A 17688-nucleotide genomic window follows, 5' to 3' on the forward strand; every position below is an offset into this window, starting at 1 on the left:
TAGATCAAAATAATCAGGTTGGTCACATTCCCTATCCCACATGGGGCTCACAGCTTTCATCCCCATTTTATAGAAAAGGTAACTGAGAGAAGTTAAGAGACTGACCAAGCTCACACAGCAGACAATAATACTAACTGTGATATTTGTTAAGCTCTTGCTTTGTGCCAGGCACCATACTAAGTGCTGCCATAATCAGGTGGTACACAGTCTCTGTCCCACGTGGGGCTCGGTTTTAATCCCCATTTTATAGATCAATCAATCAATCAATCAATCAATCGTATTTATTGAGTGCTTACTGTGTGCAGAGCACTGTACTAAGCGCTTGGGAAATACCAGCTGGCAACATATAGAGACAGTCCCTACCCAACAGTGGGCTCACAGTCTAGAAGAGAGAAGTTAAGTGATTTGCCCAAGGTCACACAGCAAACAATCAGTGGAGTCAGGATTAGAACCCAGGTCCTCTGACTCCCAGACTCTTGCTCTTTCCACTAGGCCACACTGTTTTTGTACTTACCTTTGCTTACGTTTACTGTGTCCTCCAAACACTTTGCTAAGTGCTCTGCTCTTGATGAACTGATTGAATCCTAAAGACTTCTATCTAGATCCTAGAGAAAAGCCCCTCAAAATCACTCTAGTCTTTTCCTTTATTGCTCCTCACTTGAAAACTTCTGCATCCTTTCCAAGAGAGTCACAAACAGGGCCTCACCAAGACTTCACTGTACCTCAATTGCATCTATTTCGCTGCCGATCTCTCACCCACGTCCTGTCTCTGGACTGGAACGCCCTCCCTCTTCATAACCAACGGACAATCACTCTCCCCACCTTCAAAGCCTTATTGAAGGCACATCTCCTCCAAGAGGCCTTCCCTGATTAACCCTTCCTTTCCTCTTTTCCCACGCCCTTCTTTACTGCCCTAACTTGCTCCCTTTATTCATCCCCCTTCCCAGCCCCACAGCCCTTATGTACATGCCTGTAATTCATTTATATTAACGTCTGTCTCCCCTCTAGACTATAAGCTCATTGTGGGCATGGAATGTGTCTATTGTTATATTGTACTCTCCCAAATGCTTAGTACAGTGTTTTGCACACAGTAAGCACTCAATAAATACATTTGAATGAATGGATGGATGACTGTGTCCAATGTCATTAACTTGTATCTACCCCAATGTTTAGAACAGTGTTGGACACGTAGGAAGCACTTAACAAATGCCACTGAAAAAGGAAAAAAAAAGGCACTAGTCCCTTGCTCACTGCTAGCTTTTCAGCCAAACTGAGATGGACGAGGTGAAGCCTCGCAGACCGAGGAAGGTCCTCCTTGTCTGGCCATCTGCCGGCCATCATCTCACCCACCGGCTTCCAGATTGGGGTCTTTCTTGTGGTCATTTGTGGTCACTTGATTGATCCAGGCTGGAAAGGGCTGAGCCACTCCCTGAGAGAGCCACTCTGTATATCATTGAATCCATATCTGCTTACTATATTGCATGGCACATAGTAAGCCCTTAACAAATATCACAATTATCCTCGTCCTCGCCTTCTTCCTCCTTCTTCTGCTCCTTCTCCTCCTCTTCCTCCACTTTCTTCTTCTCCTTCTCATTATATAGGGCAAAACTTTGGCCTAGTGGCAAGAGCACGGGCTTGAGAGCCAGAGGTCGTATGTTCTAATCCCGGCTCCGCCACTTGTCTGCTGTGTGACCTTGAGCGAGTCATTTAACTTCTCTGTGCCTTAGTTACCTCATCTGTAAAATGAGAATTGAGACTATGAGCCCCACGTGGGACAACCTGATTACCTTGTATCTACCCCAGCGCTTAGAACACTGCTTGGCACACAGTAAATGCTTAACAATATGTACATATTTACTATCTTGTACATATTTACTATTCTATTCATTTTGTTAATGATGTGCACCTAGCTTTACTTCTATTTATTCTGATGACACCTGTCCACATGTTTTGTTTTATTGTCTGTCTCCCCACTCTAGACTGTGAGCCCATTGTTGGGTAGGGACCATCTCTATATGTTGCCAACTTGTACTTCTCAAGCACTTAGTACAGTGCTCTGCACATAGTAAGTGCTCAATAAATATGATTGAATGAATGAATGAATAACAACAGATGCTTATAAGCCTCATTAGGCTCTTTTTCATGAACTCTGTGATTCATGGATTTATTATTGACTTTCACTATGACAGAGAACAACAGTGCCACTGCTTTGTCCCTTACAGCAGTGATGGGGACACCTACTCGGCATGGATTCAGGAGGTGTGTGATGCCCACCTCCATCCTCAGCCATGTTTCTGCCACTGGCTTCCACCCCTCCAAGGGAGAACCTGTTGTCTTCCAGCTTCCCCCCACCCAGCGAACCCCTGCTTTCCACCGCTCATGCTTATCCTCCAACCCCAGAACACCTGCTCTTCACCATTCCCCCACAACCCACACTGCAAAGATTGCCAAAACTGCTCACCAGTTTTCTTTCATCCATATTATGTGTGGTGTTTTAAGATCTTCAGTTCATGATCGATCAATCAATCATACTTATTGAGAAGCAGCGTGGCTCAGTGGAAAGAGCACGGGCTTTGGAGTCAGAGGTCATGGGTTCAAATCCAGGTTCTGCCACTTGTCAGCTGTGTGACTTTGGGCAAATCACTTGACTTCTCTGTGCCTCAGTTCCCTCATCTGTAAAATGGGGATGAAGACTGTGAGCCCCCCGTGGGACAACCTGATCACCTTGTAACCTCCCCAGTGCTTAGAACAGTGCTTTGCACATAGTAAGCACTTAATAAATGCCATCATTATTATTATTGAGCACTTACTGTGTGCAGTGCACTGTACTAAGTGCTTGGGAGAGTACTGTATAGCAGAGATGATAGACACGTTGCCTGCACACAGTGAGCTAACAGTCTAGAAGAGGAGATAAACATTAATATAAATAAATACACTGTGGATACGTACATAAGTGATAAGGGGGGAGGGAGGAGTGAATAAAGGGAGTAAATCCAAGTGCAAGGATGATGCAGAAGGGATTGGGAGAAACAGAAATGAGAACTTAATCAGGGAAGGCCTTTTGGCCTTTTGGAGAAGATGTGCCTTCAATAAGGCTTTGAAGTTGGGGAGAGTAATTTTCTACCCTGTCCCACGTGGGGCTCAAAGTCTAAGTATCAATCAATTGAATTTATAAAGAGCTTACTGTGTGCAGAGCACTGTACCGAGTGGTTGGGAGAGTAAGATACAACAGCATCGGTAGACAAGTTCACTTCCCACAAGGAGCTTACAGTCTAGATGGGGCTTCTGGAAGAGGAGCACCTGTAAACTTGCATAATTTCCTATAGCATTTATAGACATCTCAAATTGTATAGATGCCTAATTATCAAGTTGGATACAGTCTCTGTCCCACATGGGGCCCACAGTCTCTATCAATTCTGCTACACTGTACTTCTCCCACAGGAAGTGCTCAGTAAATAGCATTGATGATGGACTGTTGATTTCCACTAGTCTTCTCCCTGCTCAAACCAGGCCAATGAAGGAAAGACGATTTTGATAAGAGTGCACCCGACTTACACCTAAGGTGTTTGGGGTCTGAACTTTGTTCAATCAATGGCATTTATGAGTGCTTATTGGGTGGAAAGGACTGTTCTAAGTGCTTTAGAAGGGACAAAACAACAGAGCTGGCATGGACAAATCAGCGCTTAGAACTTTGCACATAGTAAAGCGCTTTGCACATAGTAAGCACTTTGCACATAGTAAGTAAGTACTTTGCACATAGTAAGCACTTAATAAGTGCCATCATCATTATTATTATTATTATCTCTACCCACAAGGAGCTTACAGACTAGGCAGTCTAGATAAAGCAATGGAGAGATACCATTAAGAAAAAATTATCCTCTGTACTATGCAGTCACCCAGCAGGGGTTAAAAAATACAAGTAATAATAATAATAATTATCAATGAACACTTTTGGGTAAAAAAAAAATTATGTCCCCAATTAGCCCAAAGATTCAGGGTTGCTTAAAGAGGAAAGGATTTGAGTGAGAATTCAGCATCTCGGCCAAGGACAGAATGTTAGGTAGAAGTCTGTGAAATCTAGAAAGAGGCCTCTGCTCCAAAAGATCGATTCCCAGGGAAGAGAAGGATGAAAAGAAACCACAGGAGAATGAAAAGCCCCTCTAGTCGGAGTCATCTGCTCACACATGGAGCTCTGCTGGGGGGAATGTTTTGTCTAGCTGATCCCTCCTGTTTCCTCTTCTTCTGGCACAGATGTTGGGATTGCTTTGTTTTTTCCAGGCTTCCCTTGGCCAGAATTGCCGCATTGTGCTTTTATCCACCAGTTTCTGGAAATCTCCTTCCAGAAACCCATGTACAGAGGGTTTCGGTTTCGGTCGCGGCATCTTTCTCAGCTGAGCTGAGATGGATCGAGGTGTCCTCCTCTGATATGGTTCATCAGTCCTCCTGGAGGGGCCGTCCACTAGCCGTCACCTCAGCCACTGGGCCCCGGGGTTGGCGGCCCGGGGCCGAGACTCGGGTCTGTCTCGCAGTCGCCTGATTGATCCAGGATGGCCACGGCTGAGCCTCCCCCATGAGAGAAGGCCAAGCACAGCAGGCTTAAGAGAGGGTGACTCAGTCATTTCATATATTGGCCGATGCCGCTGGCACCGGTCCAAGCAGATCTGGAAACCGGGCAACAAGTGTCTACAGTATGGATTTCCAAACCAAAACAGACAAGAAAAGGAAATGAAAAACAGCAGAAGGCAGGGATAGTCATGTCTGAGACTGAAGGAACTGTAAAAAAACTACTTGGCATTGCATGGCTCAAGCTAAACGCTGCCCAATTAGATCCTTATTTTTTTTTTCCATAAAATGGAGCAGCAAGGGAACTGAGGCTTTGGGCTGAACAAGTCTAAAAATGGTGTCCATTGTTCCTCAGTTCCCTCTCTTTATTTCTCTCTCCACATCTCTCTTTCTTCCCCTTTTTCCTCTTTTCCTGTCTCTCTCTATCTTGCCCTCACCCTTTTTCTCTCTGCTCATCCTTCTTCCTTCCCTTGCCTTCTCTCTCTTTCTGCCTTTCTCAGACCTACCTCTTACAACAACCTATAGAAATCCAGCACACTACACATTCGTTTCTGTCTCTACTGTTCGTTTTTCCACAGAGAAATTGATGTTTGACCAGTCCCCTCAAAGTCAAACTGAATGGACTCCAACTTTATAGCCCGCATCATTTACCACATAGAAAGCAATTGATGGGAAACACAAGCCAGACTGGATCGTAAAAATGAAGTCTGGGTCTTCCTCAAGGAAAGGAGACAAATCACATTAAAAAAAGGCCCAGTCTCCTGAAACAATTTACGTGGACCGGTCTCCTGAGGGAATTTACATGTGAATCAAGTTCCACACTGAATAAAGTAAAAAAGAAAAAACAAGCCATGTCCTTCATGGAGAGGAGAGACCATGTTTCTGAGGTCATTAGTGTGTTCATTTTTCTTGTACTGTCCTGTCTTTGAAGATTTATCATATTAGGGTTCAGTTTCTTTATAGATGAAATCATTTACTTATGGGCAAATAAGCCATCCAATGGCAATTCTTATCACAGAAGACATTTTTTATTTATTTGGAAAACTGTGAGCTATGGAAACGAAACAATAAAGAGAACACTTATGGAAAAGGCTTCATTTAAGTTGAGCCATTTAGAGTAGGGAGGTGTAAAGAGTATTCATTAACTTTAGAAATTCCCACATTTTGGTGACAATGTTAATCAGTATTATTTAATGAGGGCTTACCACGTGCAGAGCACTGTACTAAGCATTTGGTAATAACTTACCAAGATAGATTCAAGATAATCAAATGGGATACGGTCCCTATCCCACATGGGGCTCACCGTCTAAGAGGGAGGAAAAAGGCATATAAACCCCAGTTTTATCAATCGATTAATCAATCAATGGTATTCGAGTGCTTACTTTCTGCAGAGCACTTGGGAAAGTACAATCCAACAGAGTTGGTAGACATGTTCCCTGCTCACGGTGAACTTACAGTCTAGAAGAACTTCCTATCTTTCATTATAAATTAAGCCCAGGACACCACCATTCTCTGCTGGGCACTGATATTGTCTTCTGATATTTATTTAAGGTTACAGTCCTGTCCAAGTCAACCAACTCCAGCCGAGGCCTCAAGTTGATTAAAGGTTGATAAGAGAGCAATAATAATAATAACGATGGTATTTGTTAAGCGCTAACTATGTGCAAAGCACTGTTCTAAGCGCTGGGAGGGATACAAGGTGATCAGGTTGTCCCACGGGGGGCTCACAATCTTAATCCCCATTTGTCAGATGAGGCAACTGAGGCACAGAGAATTGAAGTGACTTGCCCAAAGTCACACAGCTGACAATTGGTGGAGCTGGGATTTGAACCCATGATCTCTGACTCCAAAGCCCGTGCTCTTTCCACTAAGCCACGCTGCTTCTCTTGTTGCATTCCCGAGATAGTGATCAATCAATCAATCCATTATATTTACTGAGTGCTTACTGTGTGTAAGTCACTGTACTGAGCACTTGGGAGAATACAACACAACATTATAACAGTCACATTCCCTGCCTACAATGAGTTTACAGTCTAGAGAAGCAGCGTGGCTGAGTGGAAGGAGCACAGGCTTTGGAGTCAGAGGTTATGGGTTCAAATCCAGGCTCCGCCACTTGTCAGCTATGTGATTTTGGGCAAGTAACTTAACTTCTCTGGGCCTCAGTTACCTCATTTGTAAAATGGGGATTAAAACTGTGAGGCCCACGTGGGACAACCTAATCACCTTGTAACCTTCCCAGTGCTTAGAACAGTGCTTTGCCCATAGTAAGTGCTTAATAAATGCCATTATAAAAAAACCAATAGCATTTATTGAACACTGACTGGATGAAGAGCACTGTACTAAGTTCTTGGGTGAATACAATAGAGCTGGTAGACACATTTCCTGCTCACAAGAAGCTTACTGCAGATATGAATACATAGCACTTAGAACAGTGCTTTGCACATAGTAACACAATAAATGACATCATTATTATTATTATACTGATGTCCTTCAGGTTCTAAGATGATGCTACAATTAGTCAGGTTTCACCCATGGGTTTTTTTGTTGTTGTTGTTGTTGTTGTAGTTTGTATTTTTGTAGGCATTTGTTAAGCGCTTCCTATGTGTCAAAAACCGTTCTAAGCACTGGGGAATATACAGGCTAATTAGTCGGACACAGTCCCTGTCCCACGTGGAGCTCACAATCTAAGTAGGAGGGAGAACAGGAATCCCCATTTTACAGTTAGGAAACTGAGGCACAGAGAAGTTAAGTGACTTTCCCACAATCACACAGCATGCAGTTGGCAGAGCCGGGATTAGTAGCCAGGTCCTTTTGACCCCCAAGCCCATGCTATCTCTACTAGGCCAGGCTGCTTGGATTGTCTCTGTTTGACAGAGAGTCCCTTCCACACCATGCACATGAAAGGATTAACCACTGATCTGTTGTATTGGTATATTGCAAAGTTTGCTCCTGTTCATGATTCTCCCTCTTGGTATCAGAATCTGTTCAAAGTCTCAGCTTTGAAAGAGTTTTCCCTAATCCTGATTGTCATTCTCTAGGCTGGTTGGGAATTTTTATTTCCCAGCAGTCCACAGTTCTGCTATATTGGCTGAGACTGTGTTTTGCCATAGCTTTAAAATATTTTTTCTGCTCTCCCCGTTTCTCTACCACTGCTAGATTTCAAAGACGAAATCAGGAAAACCTAGGGGGGAGAAAGAAAAGAGAAACCACTAGAAGCAAGAGCACGGGCCTGGGAATCAGAGGACTTGGGTTCTCATCCCAGCTCCGCTGCTTATCTGCTGCGTGTTCTTGGGCAAGTTACTTAACTTCTCTGTGCCTCACAGTTGCCTCATCTGTAAAATGGGGATTTAGACTGTGAGTCCAATGTGGAACAGAGACTGTGTCCAATCCAATTAGTTCCTGTCTACCCCAGGGCTTAGTATAGTGCCTTACACATAAGCACTTAATAAGTACCATTAAACAAACAAAAGAATAAAACTAAAAGTAATAAAAGCAATATTCAAGATATAGCCACTGAAAAAGCAGCATCAAGGAATCCATTATCACCTCATTATATAAGAATAGAAGCATTTAATAATTTTAGCCATAAATTGGGTGATGGGATAGAGAAAATAAACATTATTTGGATAATTCAAAGTGTGAAGGAATTGTTACCACTTGGTTAGTCCCGGGAAGTAATACAAAGTGACCAAAACAACTAGTTCATTCAAAACAGAATGAAGCTCAGGACTGATTACTGGAAGAGGAAAAGCAAATTAAGCCGATAAAAGGAAAGGAGTAAATGGATGAAAAAGACTTAAGCCCACATACTGACTGCAGGCTAGGAATGTAAGTGCTGCCATTAAAAATGATCCATCATGATGCTGATATAATTGAACAATGCGATAAATACATGAGAACCAGGAGCTAATGTTTCTGTTATACTCAGAATTGGAAGTGTGTTGTTAAATGGATTCACCCAAGTTAAACTTACACATTTCCTGAGGGAAAACTGCCTGGTGGAAAGAGTACTGGCCTGTGATTCAGGAGACCAGAGTTCAAATTTTGACTCTGCCACTCACCTGCTGTGTGACCTTGAGTAAGTCACTTCTCTGTTCCTCAGTTTCGTTACGTGTAAAATGGGGATTAAATACCTGTTCTTCTTTCCCCTCAGATGGTGAATGCTTTATGGGGCAAGGAGTGTCTCCAAACTGATTAGCCTGTGTGGCTCAGTGGAAAGAGCACGGGCTTTGGAGTCAGAAGTCATGGGTTCAAATCCTGGCTCTGCCACTTGTCAGCTGTGTGACTTTGGGCAAGTCACTTAACTTCTCTGTGCCTCAGTTACCTCATCTGTAAAATGGGGATTAAGACTGTGAGCCCCCCGTGGGACAATCTGATCACCTTGTAACCTCCCCAGCACTTAGAACAGTGTTTTGCACATAGTAAGCACTTAATAAATACCATAATAATAATAATAATAATAATTACCCCAGACTTAGGACAGTGCTTAACACCTGGTGAGCACTTAACAAACACCACAATTATTATTATTATTCCAACGAAGAGTAACTCAAAGATTACATGTTAGAAGATGCACCAGTATCAAAGGGGAAGGATAAACAGATTATTATAAGGCCCTGCCATAACTCCCAATAAGTTTATCAATTTTTTAATTTTCTGCATTGTTGATAGCAGATGGTAACCCTCCCTGAAGGCAAGTATCATATCATTTCTGTTCTCTGCACTTTTACTCTATGGCCTCTAGCAGATTTCCAGGTACACTGTAGATCAATTAATTAATCAACGGTATTTATTGAGTGCTTACTCTGTGCAGAACATTTTACTAAAGGTTTGGATGTGAATGCTCAATTATATTGACGAAGGAACAAATTGAATTCCAATTTGACTTCAAGTGAGTAAACTGATTCTCCTCAATCAGTTAATCAATGCTTTTTGATTTATTCCTCCTGCTGAGAGAGGGACAGTAGGTTTATGCTGACTTGTCACGGTACAGTCATCAATTTGAGGGAGAAAGCTCAAGGGACTATGACCCTGTTGGAGACATTATTGCATAGCCTGGGTAGGAAAAATTGCCAAAGATGGGTATAGTATTGTACATGGTACAGTGCTCTGCGTATAATAAGCGTGCAATAAATACCACTGATTGATTAGTTGATTGATGGGGCATTGAGTGAGTTATATCGGGCTTCCCCTATAATTGAAAAACCTGGGCTCCCAAGAACCCTCTGCTAATCACTACCGGTAAGCACTTTAGGGACACTAGAAACTAGGAGGAGAAAAATTGTGAGCCCGTTTAGATTGGGAGCTCCTTTGAGGGAACTTGACTGCCAATTCTATTACACTATACTCTAACAAGGTGCGGACACACTGATCTTCACACAATAAATGCTGAATAAATGCCACTGACTGATTGGATGAGGATAGAGAACTCTGTAACTTGCCCCTCTCCAAATGTGGAGAAACTCAATGGCAAGTCTCCTTCAACCCTGTAGAAAACCCTTGGTCTGCTCCACACTTCCTCCCCACTCCTCTCACTCTGCCCCTTCAAACCCTCCTTCCCCCATTTCCATTCTATCCCTCTCGACCTAAAACTGGTGGTAGTTCTTTTTTGTTTGTATTTGTTAAGCACTTACTATATGCCCGGTACTGCGCTAAGTGCTGGGGTAGATACAATAGATAATAAGATAATAAGCTGGGGTAGAAGCAACATGGCTCAGTGGACAGAGCATGGGCTTTGGAGTCAGAGGTCATGGGTTCAAATCCCGGCTCCGCCACTTCATCATCATCATCAATCGTATTTATTGAGCGCTTACTGTGTGCAGAGCACTGTACTAAGCGCTTGGGAAGTACAAGTTGGCAACATATAGAGACAGTCCCTACCCAACAGTGGGCTCACAGTCTAAAAGGGGGAGACACTTGTCAGCTGTGTGACTTTGGGCAAGACTGTGAGCCCATTGTTGGCCAGGGACCATCTCTATCTGTTGCCGACTTGTACTTCTCAAGCGCTTAGTACAGTGTTCTGCACACTGTAAGCGCTCAATAAATACAATTGGATGAATGAGTGAACTTAAATTCTCTGTGCCTCAGTTACCTCATCTGTAAAATGGGGATTAAGACTGTGAGCCCCCCGTGGGACAACCTGATCACCTTGTAACCTCCCCAGAGCTTAGAACAGTGCTTTGCACATAGTAGGTGCTTAATAAATGCCGTCATTATTATTATCATTATACAAGCTAATCAGGTTGGACACCGTCGCCGCCCCACATGGGGCTCGCAGTCTTAATCCCGATTTTACAAATGAGGTAACTGAGGAACAGTGACTTGCCCAAGGTCACACCGCAGACAAGTGGAGAAAACAGGGTTAGAATCCAGGCCCTTATGACTTCCAGGTTCAGGCTGTATCTCCTAGGTCTTGCTGCTTCTTTTAGATTGAATTCTTCATGCTTGTGGACCAAGTATAATGACTCAGGGCAATCCTAATGTTTGCCCCAGAGTGGCCTAATGGATAAAGCATAGACCTGGGAATCAGAGGACCTGGGTTCTAACCCCAGCTCTGCACTTACCAGCTGTGTGATCTTGAGCAAGCCACTTCACTTCTCTGTGCCTCAGAGAAGTGTAAAAAGGGGATTCAATACCTGTTCTCACTGCCTGTTAGACTGTGAGCACCATCTAGGACAGGGACTGTGACCAATTTCATTGTTTTCGGTCTATCCCAGTGCTTAGCGCAATGCTTGGTACATAGTAAGTTCTTAACAAACACCACAATCATTATTGAAAGAAACAATCAAATTGGACGGCAATGGTTATTGAAATAAATATCATGGAGAAAACAGCTCAGCTCCAGAAATATGATCCCATCAGTCGTCAACATGGGAAAATGATAATAAGCACTGTAACAGAGAATCCCCTCCCTGTGAAATGATTTCATTCCAGAGTCTCACTTTCTAAAAAATAATGGTCATGGGGAACAGCTAAATGATGAAACAGAGAGAAAAAGAGATAGAGAATGAGACAGGAAGCAGGTCCATATCTTGGTGATCCTTTAGCTTATGCTATTTCCAGTCACACTGAGCACAGTTCTAGATGGTAAGTATTGTGTATGTGTCCTGTCTACCCTCTCTGTGTATGTGAATGTTGTGTGAATGGTGTGTGTGTGTAATAATAATAATAATGATGGCATTTACTAAGCACTTACTATGTGCAAAGCACTGTTCTAAGCACTGGGTAGGTTACAAGGTGATGAGGTTGTCCCACGGGGGGCTCTCTTGATCCCCATTTTACAGATGTGGTAACTGAGGCACAGAGAAGTGAAGTGACTTGCCCAAAGTCACACAGCTGACAATTGATGGCGTAGGAATTTGAACCCATGACCTCTGACTCCAAAGCCCGGGCTCTTTCCACTGAGCCACGCTGCTTATGTGTGCATATGTGCTCCATGTCTGTTAACACCATTGTTCTCCCCCAAGCTCTTGGTATAATGTTCTGCTTAGAATACGGGCTTAATAAATATTGGTTGAATGAATGGTGAGTTCTTCTCCAGAATTCATTCATTCATTCATTCATTCATTCATTCATTTAATCAATCATATTTATTGAGTGCTTACTGTGTGCAGAGCACTGTACTAAAAGCTTGGGAAGTACAAGTCTGCAACGTATAGAGACGTTTCCTACCCAACAATGGGCTCACAGTCTAGAAAGGGGAGACAGACAACGAAACAAAACTTGTAGAAGGTGTCAAAATCATCATAACAAATAGAATTATAGCTATAATTCCCTGCATGGGATTAAGTGAGAAAAAATAGGAATGGATAACCCGCCTAAGGTGTCCTGCAAGGGGCACGTGCACCATCGGGGCCTAGCTGTGGTTTGAATGGTTGACCAGCCCTCCTGGGATTCTGCCAATCCTATGGCTGCTTTTCTCTCTCTCCCCCCTCTCTCCCTGCAACTTCTCCCAAGCGCTTAGTACAGTGCTCTGCACACAGTGAGTGCTCAATATATACAATTGATTGATTGATTTCCTCACTGGCTTGAAGAGGCATCCAGGAGGAGTTTGGAAAGGGAGAAAGCCAAGGGGCTGCTTCCCTAGGAGTGAATTTCTGCTTAATTCTAAGAAACCCCTTCTGCAAATGGAGGGAAGGGAGAGAGGAAAGGAAGTCTCTATTCCCCTTGGAAGCCTTGGGTGAATAGACATTTTTCCCCAGCTAGCTCTCCCTTCTGCTTCGTCCATGCATCTCAATCTGTGACCTTTGGACATTTGATATTCTCCCCAATCCTACAGCACTTACAAACATCTTTAAATTATATATTACATATTATATTATATAACACTTATTTATTCACATTAATGTCTGTCTCCCCTCTAGACTGTAAGCTTGTTATGGGCAGTGAATGTATCTGCTAATTCTGTTGTCTTGTACTCCCCTAAACTCTGCACATAATAAGTGTTCAATACATGTGAGTGATTGATTGATTAGACTCCACGTGAGACATTGGCACATGTCAAATCACAAACGCCATAGAATTCTATTGTTTCAGTAAGGACTTCTCAAGTTGAGATGGAGAGAGGTGTTTTTTTTCCATGTTTTGTATTTCTATTTATAAAATTTTGCTACTCCTCTTTGTTTGCAATACTGCCTTCCAAGTATTAAAATAACATCTCATTTTCATTTTATTCTTTTTCCATTTGGCAACCAGAGATTCATTTCCTGTCTGTGATATGAGGGCTCCAGCCAATATGGTAGAAGCCTTTATCTCTCTGTTACTCTCTTTTTCTCACTCTTTCTTTCTCCTTTGTTCTGTCCTTTCTTTTTTTTCTTTCCTTCCTTTACCTTTCTCTCTTCTCTTCCATGTCCCTTTCTTTCCCCCTTCTCTCTCTTTCTTTGAAAATTTTCAGGAACAACATGACACATCTGGCACTGGATTTCCTTCCCTGTTCAGATTTCCTCTCATGGCTGGGAGAGTGATTCAGAAGCATAAAATCATACGTATTTCAGGCTTCTCCCTTCCCCATGTATGTGGCAAGAAGGTACTCTTCCCTCACCGGGCAGGGGATGTTGGCTCAGACCTTGTTGATTTCTACCTTGGGCAGGTACGGATGGCCCTAAAGGCTAGCAACTTGGAAAGCATGATGTAGTGGAGAGAGCACAGGCCACTTGTTTGCTGTGTGACCTTGGGCAAGCCACTTCACTTCTCTGTGCCTCAGTTACCTCATCTGTAAAATGGGGATCGAGGCTGTGAGCCTCAGGTGGGACAGGGACTGTGTTCAACCCAATTTGCTTGTATCTACCCCAGCGCTTAGTACAATGTCTGGCACATAGTGAGTGCTTAACGAATATCATAATTTTTATTATTATTCACAATGAGTCGGGGATGAATCTAGGGTATTAGAAGATGTCCTGACCACCTCATGTTCCTGTCTACTCTCCTTAGAAGCAGTGTGGCCTAGTGGAAAGAGTACGGGTCTGTGGAAGTCAGAGGACCTGGGTTCTAATCCTGCTCTGCCACCTGTCTGCTGTGTGACCCTGGACAACTCACTTGACTTCTCTGAGCCTCTGTTTCCTCATCTGCAAAATGGGGATTTGATACCTGTTCTCCCCTCAACTCCTAAGACTGTGAGACCCACGTGGGACCTGATTATCTTGGATCTACCCCAGAGTTTAGTACAATGCTTGGCACATAGTAAGTGCTTAACAAATACCGCAGTTATTAGTAGCATTATCACAATACACCATTTCTTGTCCCAGTGAGGAGGTGTATACAATTAGCTGTAATTATGCCTTGGATCAACCTGATCGCCTACTTTCTGAGGGCTGCTCGGGACCGTGGATGGCAAAGATTTCATCTTCTATTCTCTGTCTTTTTCTCCACTGGAAGTTGATTTCACCGTGATTGCAAATAATCACTTCTGGGGCAGCAGCAGTTTATCCATCTGTCAGTTCCACCGTCACCCTGTCGAAGGGGTGACAGAATGGCAATAGAGCCCTTGACCGCGAAATTATTTCTTCTCCCCAATTTGACCTCAAGAAAAGTCTGGGGAGTCATAATAATAATGATAATAATGACATTTATTGAGTGCTTACTATGTGCAAAGCACTGTTCTAAGAGCTGGGGAGGTTATAAGGAGATCAGGTTGTCCCACGGGGGGCTCACAGTCTTAATCCCCATTTTACAGATGAGGTAACTGAGGCACAGAGAAGTTAAGTGACTTGGCCAAAGTCACACAGCTGACAGTTGGCAGAGCTGGGATTTGAGCCCAGGACCTCTGGCTCCAAAGCCCATGCTCTTTCCACTGACTAGGCTTCTAATTCCAGCTCTGCCACTTTTTCTTTAAGGTATTTATTAAGCACTTACTACGTGTCAGGCACCTTTCAAACCACTGGGGTAGATACAAGATAATCAGGTTGGACAGTCTCTGTTCCAAAATGGGCTCCCCATCTTAATCCCTATTTTACAGATGCGGTAACTGAGACATGGAGAAATTAAGTGACTTTCCCAAGGTCACACAGCAGGTGAGTGGGAAGAGCCGGGATTGGAACCCAGGTCCTTCTGACCAACTGGACCAGGCTCTATCCACTAGGTCTTGCTTCTTCTCTAGCCCAACGTGTGACCTTGGGCAAGTCACTTAACTTCTCTGGGCCTGAGTTACTTCGTCTGTAAAATGGGGATTAAGTACCCATTATCCCACCCCTCTAGACAATGAGCCACCCAGTATGGGACAGGGACTATGTCCTACCTGAGGGCAGTGAATCTACCCCAGCGCTAAGTACAATTCTTGACCCAGATTAAGCCCTTCACAAATAATGCAATTATGAGCTTTAAATCTTTTCTAGTACAACATCCCTGTCCTGTGTACAACTAAGGGATACACTGCCCTCTTCCCACTCCACATTTACGCCCATGAAAATATGCCCGATGGGCTTTAACAGACTGTTCTGGGGGAGGAAGAGAAGAGGCCCTTTATTTAGCCAGTGCACTTGGCAAAAACCTCCTTTTGCTTCCAATCTCCTTCCCCAACTCCCCCGTCCACATTTGTCTTGTGCAACAGCGTATGTCTTTTTTGAAGTGTCTGCACATTCGTTGGAATGAAAGCTGCTCTGGGGAAGCTATTTTTGCCCAGGAGAGGAGGTTGCTTCACAATGACACTTATCTCCCCGACACTATGCAAGGCCGCCATATCTCTGTTCCAGCAGAAAAATCACACTTTGTCCCACCGGTCAATTTCAGTGCGTTCGACTGGATCTCAACCAAGAAAGTGTTTGCTTCGTCCTAGCTGCCCCAGAGGAGGAAGTGAGTACCCCGCTCTTCCACGCTGGGCCTCTCACAGTGGAGGGTCAGCCCCCATGTCCTCCTTCTCTGACCTTTTGATCTAATCTATTTTTAAACTGCTCAAGAGGCAGGGATCTACCGCTTCCCAGGCAAAGCCAGCTCGGTTCTCCGATGTTTCTCATCATTAGGAATTTTGGGTTTTTTTTTTAAATCCCTGTTAATCTGCTGAAATTTCTCTTCCCTTATCAACATCCCATTGTACCATGCAAAATCTGATATGTGTTGGAGTTTGAACTGGTCCAATATTTGGGCCCCCTGACCCTATCCTCCCTCCTGTGTGGCTCAGCTGAGTTGTCAGCTTTCTTTTTCTTTAATATTCCCTCATTAATCAGTCCATCCTTGTCTTGATCGTTTTGGTATGTTATCGTTTTTTACGGAGCCCACTAATTTGTTTACATCTTCCTAGGGCCGTGAAGCCCAGCCTGCTGAATATTCTAGCCAAAGACCCAGGACCGTGGAGCATGGAGTAGGGGAAAAAGCACAGATCTTGGAGTCAAAAGGGTTTTCTGTTCTAATCTCAACTCCGCCACTTGTCTTCCATGTGGCTTTAGGCAAGTCACTTCATTTCTCTGTGCCTCAGTTACCTTATCTGTAAAATGGGGATGAACACTGTGAGCCCCATGTGGGACAGGGACTATGTCCAACCCGATTTGCTTCTATCCAGCCCAACACTTAGTAACAGTGCCTGGCACATAGTAAGCACTAAACAAATACCACAATTATAATTATTACCCCCGAATCATAGATTGAAGTCTACTTTACCTCTTGTCTTACAGCCTGATGACAGAGGTGGCATTGATTAAGCAGTTGCATGCCAAACACTGTACTGCGTGCCATGGCAGAAAAGAATGAGACACAGTCCCCGTCTCACATGGGGTTCACAGTCTGAGTGGAAGAACAGGTATTTTAATGCCATTTTACAGATGGGAGAATTGAGGCACAGATAGGTTATGTAACATGCCCAAGGTCACAAAGTGGCATACCTGGGTCTAGAACCCAGATTTCCTTGTTTCTATTTAAGCCACTCTGTGCATCCCTGATCCAACCATATTCTGAAAAGGGCATGTAGAGCACAAGCCTGGGAGTCAGAAGGACCTGGGTTCTAATCCTGCCTCCTCCATTTGTCTGCTGTGTGACCTTGGACAAGTCACTTAACTACTCTGTGCCTCGGTTCCCTCAACTGTAAAATGGGGATTAAGACTGTGAGTCCCATGTGGGACACAGACTGTGTCCAATCTGCTTAATTTATATCTACTCCAGCGCTTAGAACAGTGCCTGGCACATAGTAGGCTCTTAACAAATATAAAACAAACAAACAAATCTTTCCCTACTGCAAAAAATGCTTTCCATCTCTGTCAACATTATTATTTTCTAGGTCTCGGTCATCTAACCCTCTAACCCTCATTCCTTCTTGCATATCTTCAGGTTGGATCTATCTTTCCCTGGTGCATTAATTGACATTTTTCCAAGCTGAATCTTAGTTTGCTGTTTCTGGCCCATATTTTTCCCTCCTTCAGTCCCACTGATCTCCATTCTCAGACCGTCATCTGCAAATTTCATTAATACGCTGTTTACTCCATCCCACAGACCACAAATAAGACGCTAAACAAGACTAAACCGAACAGAACTTCTGAACTGTCTACGCATACACCCCTGCCCCTAGATCCTTGGCTATTTATCATTGCCCTTTATTTACAACATTTTAACTACTTATTCAGGCGTGAAGGAAGAGGAAAAAAAAGGACAAATGAAAGGAAACCTCACATGACCCTTGTTCCTCTCTCTTCTCTAGGTCTTTCT

This window comes from Tachyglossus aculeatus, chromosome 8 (assembly GCF_015852505.1).
Source record: "Tachyglossus aculeatus isolate mTacAcu1 chromosome 8, mTacAcu1.pri, whole genome shotgun sequence".
In the NCBI taxonomy this organism is placed as follows: domain Eukaryota; kingdom Metazoa; phylum Chordata; class Mammalia; order Monotremata; family Tachyglossidae; genus Tachyglossus; species Tachyglossus aculeatus.